Source organism: Panulirus ornatus, unplaced genomic scaffold (genome assembly GCF_036320965.1).
Source record: "Panulirus ornatus isolate Po-2019 unplaced genomic scaffold, ASM3632096v1 CTG_1786_pilon, whole genome shotgun sequence".
Taxonomy (NCBI): domain Eukaryota; kingdom Metazoa; phylum Arthropoda; class Malacostraca; order Decapoda; family Palinuridae; genus Panulirus; species Panulirus ornatus.
In genome coordinates, this window is record NW_027264209.1 from 1 (window position 1) to 5,944 (window position 5,944).

The 5,944-nt window shown below is 48.6% G+C and overlaps 2 non-coding genes across 2 annotated transcripts; both read right to left on the reverse strand.

The window, feature by feature from the left end:
• Positions 1-900: 900 nt before the first annotated feature.
• Positions 901-1,053, reverse strand: LOC139748411 (5.8S ribosomal RNA). Its single transcript, XR_011712661.1, has one exon. It is a non-coding gene; the product is annotated as a 5.8S ribosomal RNA (ribosomal RNA).
• A 2,491-nt stretch (positions 1,054-3,544) lies between these two features.
• LOC139748412 (small subunit ribosomal RNA) lies at positions 3,545-5,490 on the reverse strand. The gene has a single exon (XR_011712662.1). It is a non-coding gene; the product is annotated as a small subunit ribosomal RNA (ribosomal RNA).
• Between the last annotated feature and the right edge of the window lie 454 nt (positions 5,491-5,944).

The window sequence follows — 5,944 nt, forward strand, 5'->3', positions numbered from 1 at the left end:
AACCTAATCAAGTCACGGTAAGTAAGTAATTAATTGATCACTTTGCTAGGCCGTCGGTCTTTGCGGGCGGTCATTCTGTAGACGGCTTTACTTCTTTTCCGTTGACTTAACTAGCTTTGTTGTTGTTGATCAACTCATCGTCATCATCACGTAAGTGATAATACTAAAAGGCAGCACCAGCCTAATAGCACCCCTAAAACACAACATAAGCCTCCTACTCTCTCCTCTTAAAGGGAGGCTAAAAATGCTGGCTTAGCGATTCAGATGAGCTGGCCCCTCTTCAGTCCAGCATCGGTAACAACTGTAGTCGTCAGTAGTGTTTAGCCAAAATCGAAAAGCATTCAGTCAGTCAGACAGTCAGTCAGTCAGGGTGGAAGGACACTATTGGTGGACGGCGTGATGAATACACACACACACCCCACCCGGTCACTTCCTCCTCCTGATCCTAGTATAGCCGTATAATAAAGGTAAAAGCCAATCACCTATGATTGAAGATGTGGCTTCGGCTTTTTCCCTGCTGCTGCTGCTGCTGCTGACGCTGCTACTGACCAGATGATACTCGATCAGGACGGTGCACAACACCCACGTGCATAATAGGAAACTCAATAACAGTGGGTGCGTGCCCCTTCGAGGAGTCTATAGACTTAGTAGTAACCGCTCCCTCTCCTTCTTCTCAATCAAAAGAAAGAAAGGAGGATGGTGGTACTTAAGGGAACGCCATTTGCAGAAAAACAACAACATGGGCCCCAACAGTCACAATCTAGTAATCTGTTGTCAGTCATTATTGCTATTCTCCTTCCCCCTCATTCCTCCTGGCCTAGGAAGAGGCGGCGGCGACTCCCCAACGCGGACCTAAGGCTGACTGAATAAGCCAGCCAAAATGCCCGATGGATGTTATTCCGACTCTCGTGCAGGAGTGACGGTAGCATACAGCTACCGCCGCAATATGCATTCGACCAATGGATGTATAATGACCTTGCGATACACATACATACACGCAGTTTGCTGCGGTCTTCCTCGACCCACGAGCCGAGTGATCCCCCGTCAAGAGGTGTCTTTCATTAGAGTGCATTAGTCTTCCCGTAACGAGAAGACGTAATAATTGTAAGGGTTTAGAAAAGTTTTCCCGATGTAATTGAGATCTCCATCATTTCTCAGTAGTAGTAGTATTCCCATGTTTAATACTACTACTACTACAGACTTCCATGCCACCCGTCCCAACATGGCATAGTCAAGAAGTCCCTCATGATGATGATACCGCCGAAGCCGCCGCCTGGGAGGAGTCTCAGAGGACCAGACAGTCGGTCGTTATCTATGTCGGTTCATCAACAAATTTGTAATCGAGGCCTCTCCGTCATTTCTCAGTAGTAGTAGTAAGTCCCTGTTTCCTACTACTACTACTACAGACATTCATGAACAGGTTGCCAGCCCGTCCATGAAGTCCTGATGACGATACCGCCGATGCCGCCGCCTGGGAGGAGAGCCACAAATGACCAGACAGCCGGTCGGTACAATCATCAAGTAATAATAAAGGTTTTAAAAAAGTTTGGAAGTGAGGACTCCATCATTTCTCAGTAGTAGTAGTATCCCCATCTTTAATACTACTACTACAGACTTCCATGCCACCCCGTCCCAACAATGGCATAGTCAAGAAGTCCCTCATGATGACACCGCCGAAGCCGCCGCCTGGGAGGAGCCTCAAAGGACCAGACAGCCGGTCGGTACAATCATCAAGTAATGATAAAGGTTTAAAAAATTTGGCCTCTCCGTCATTTCTTGGTAGTAGTAGGGGCCCGTTTCCTACTACTTGTGTGGACATTCGTGAACATACGTCCAGGAAGTCCTGATGACGATACCGCCGATGCCGCCGCCTGGGAGGAGAGCCACAAAGGACCAGACAGCCGGTCGGTACAATCATCAAGTAATGATAAAGGTTTAAAAAAGTGTGGCCTCTCCGTCGTTTCTTGGTAGTAGTAGGGGCCCGTTTCCTACTACTTGTGTGGACATTCGTGAACATACGTCCAGGAAGTCCTGATGACGATACCGCCGATGCCGCCGCCTGGGAGGAGAGCCACAAAGGACCAGACAGCCGGTCGGTACAATCATCAAGTAATGATAAAGGTTTAAAAAAGTGTGGCCTCTCCGTCGTTTCTTGGTAGTAGTAGGGGCCCGTTTCCTACTACTTGTGTGGACATTCGTGAACATACGTCCAGGAAGTCCTGATGACGATACCGCCGATGCCGCCGCCTGGGAGGAGAGCCACAAAGGACCAGACAGCCGGTCGGTACAATCATCAAGTAATGATAAAGGTTTAAAAAAGTTTGGAAGTGTGGCCTCTCCGTCATTTCTTGGTAGTAGTAGGGTCCCGTTTCCTACTACTTGTATGGACATTCGTGAACATACGTCCAGGAAGTCCTGATGACGATACCGCCGATGCCGCCGCCTGGGAGGAGAGCCACAAAGGACCAGACAGCCGGTCGGTACAATCATCAAGTAATGATAAAGGTTTAAAAAAGTGTGGCCTCTCCGTCGTTTCTTGGTAGTAGTAGGGGCCCGTTTCCTACTACTTGTGTGGACATTCGTGAACATACGTCCAGGAAGTCCTGATGACGATACCGCCGATGCCGCCGCCTGGGAGGAGAGCCACAAAGGACCAGACAGCCGGTCGGTACAATCATCAAGTAATGATAAAGGTTTAAAAAAGTTTGGAAGTGTGGCCTCTCCGTCATTTCTTGGTAGTAGTAGGGTCCCGTTTCCTACTACTTGTATGGACATTCGTGAACATACGTCCAGGAAGTCCTGATGACGATACCGCCGATGCCGCCGCCTGGGAGGAGAGCCACAAAGGACCAGACAGCCGGTCGGTACAATCATCAAGTAATGATAAAGGTTTAAAAAAGTGTGGCCTCTCCGTCGTTTCTTGGTAGTAGTAGGGGCCCGTTTCCTACTACTTGTGTGGACATTCGTGAACATACGTCCAGGAAGTCCTGATGACGATACCGCCGATGCCGCCGCCTGGGAGGAGAGCCACAAAGGACCAGACAGCCGGTCGGTACAATCATCAAGTAATGATAAAGGTTTAAAAAAGTTTGGAAGTGAGGACTCCGTCATTTTTCAGTAGTAGTAATCCCATGTTTCTTACTACTACTACAGACTTCCATGAGCAAAATGCCACCCGTCCCAACAATGGCATAGTCAAGAAGTCCCTCATGATGATGACACCACCGAAGCCGCCGCCTGGGAGGAGCCTCAAAGGACCAGACGGTCGGTCGGTATCTATGTGGGTTCATCATCTTCGTCGTCATTGGCATTGTCGAGTCATCATCATCATCATTTTTATATATTTGCCTAAACTATCCTAAGCTAGCTAAATGGTATTGATTTCCTTCTGCATTTCATGATGAGTGACTGACTGACTGACTTCTGCCAAGACAACAACAAAGTATGGGGGCCGGGAATCTCTGGGCAGTGTGAGTTATCCCAAGGCCTCCCTCTCTCTCTTCCTTTCTAAGGTCTTTGCTGCTGCTGCAGCAGCAACCATCGTTAATGATCCTTCCACAGGTTCACCTACGGAAACCTTGTTACGACTTTTACTTCCTCTAAATGATCAAGTTTGGACATCTTTCCGTCAGCTCCAGAGTTTGAGAAGAACCCCAGCAACGAGATGAGGAATAATGCTCCCTCTCTCGAGTGGCATCCAACTAGTAGAACAAGCAAGAGCGCCAGTCCGAAGTCCTCACTAAATCATTCAATCGGTAGTAGCGACGGGCGGTGTGTACAAAGGGCAGGGACGTAATCAGCGCAAGCTGATGACTTGCGCTTACTAGGAATTCCTCGTTCATGGGAAACATTTGCAAGCCCCAATCCCAATCAAGAAGAGGTTTGAACGGGTTACCCACTCCTTTCGGAGGGGGAAAGCACGTTGAACCCTTCAGTGTAGCGCGCGTGCGGCCCAGAACATCTAAGGGCATCACAGACCTGTTATTGCTCAATCTCCTGCGGCTAGAATTGCCGCTTATCCCTCTAAGAAGTAGTTTCGAGCAGACACCCATCGCCAAGATTCTAATTGACTGATCAGGGTCCCTCGACTAGTTAGTAGGTGTGAATCTCGTTCGTTATCGGAATTAACCAGACAAATCGCTCCACCAACTAAGAACGGCCATGCACCACCACCCACCGAATCGAGAAAGAGCTCTCAGTCTGTCAATCCTTCCGGTGTCTGGGCCTGGTGAGTTTTCCAGTGTTGAGTCAAATTAAGCCGCAGGCTCCACTCCTGGTGGTGCCCTTCCGTCAATTCCTTTAAGTTTCAGCTTTGCAACCATACTTCCCCCGGAACCCAAAGACTTTGGTTTCCCGGAAGCTGCCCGCCGGGTCATGAATATAACTCGAGCGGATCGCTGGTTAGCATCGTTTACGGTTAGAACTAGGGCGGTATCTGATCGCCTTCGAACCTCTAACTTTCGTTCTTGATTAATGAAAACATCCTTGGCAAATGCTTTCGCAGTAGTTCGTCTTGCGACGGTCCAAGAATTTCACCTCTAGCGTCGCAATACGAATGCCCCCGCCTGTCCATATTAGTCATTACCTCTGATTCAATAAACCAACAAAGTAGAACCGAGGTCCTATTGCATTATTCCATGCATAGACATTCAGGCGATTCAAGAAGCCTGCTTTGAGCACTCTAATTTTGTCAAAGTAAACATGCCAGCCACTCGGGACACTCGATGAAGAGCAACCCGTGCAAGCCAGCGGTAGTGCTGCTGTTCGGAGCCTGACAGAATTAGTAGTGGCCACCAGGCGGTGACCAACCAACCAACCGTCAAGTCCGTTAGTGAGATTCAACTACGAGCTTTTTAACCGCAACAACTTTAATATACGCTATTGGAGCTGGAATTACCGCGGCTGCTGGCACCAGACTTGCCCTCCAATGGGTCCTCGTTAAATGATTTAAAGTGTACTCATTCCGATTGCGAGGCCTCGGATGAGACTCGCATCGTTATTTTTCGTCACTACCTCCCCATGCCAGGAGTGGGTAATTTACGTGCCTGCTGCCTTCCTTGGATGTGGTAGCCGTTTCTCAGGCTCCCTCTCCGGAATCGAACCCTGATTCCCCGTTACCCGTTATAGCCATTGTAAGCGTTTAACCTACAATCGACAGCTGATAAGGCAGATACTTGAAGGATTCAGCGCCATGTCCGTAGACTGTGCGCTCAGCAAGAAGTTATTCAGAGTCACCACATTTTGGCTGACGGACCGAGGCCCGACTGGTTTGAAACTAATAAAAGCGCTCTTCCCTTGCGGTCAGAGACGTGATGCATGTATTAGCTCTAGAATTGCCACAGTTATCCAAGTAAGTAGGTTTGAAGATCCAAAAGATCATAGCTGATTTAATGAGCCATTCGCGGTTTCACCTTAAGTCGGCTTGTACTTGCACATGCATGGCTTAATCTTTGAGACAAGCATATGACTACTGGCAGGATCAACCAGGTAGTTATTGTTATATTCTGGTGATCTTTATGTATAGATTTTCTCCCAGCGGAGAACCTACGAAGAGGTAGGAATCATCATAGTTGCTCCATATCCTACCTGCATTCGTAGGCAAACTTTGGGACAATCTACTTGGATGTCCCACAACAACAACAGGAGTTTCCACACACTATCTCCTGCTGTTGTTGTTGTACGAGTTGGCCTGGACGTTGCATTGAAGGAGGCCCCTGTGCTTTCTCCGTAAGGTGACTGTTACTACGATTCGCACGCGCAGGGCCAAGTAATAATCACTTGCCAAGGCGACGAGGCAGAAACTCAGCACACCCCACCAGTACTTGCACAAAAAAGCAGAAACACCTTCTTAAGCAAACGCCCTACCAACCCAACCTTCGTTCTTGTAAAACTGAATGCTTCCCCGCGAGCGCACCACCATTAACTCACATCCAGTTGTGGTGCT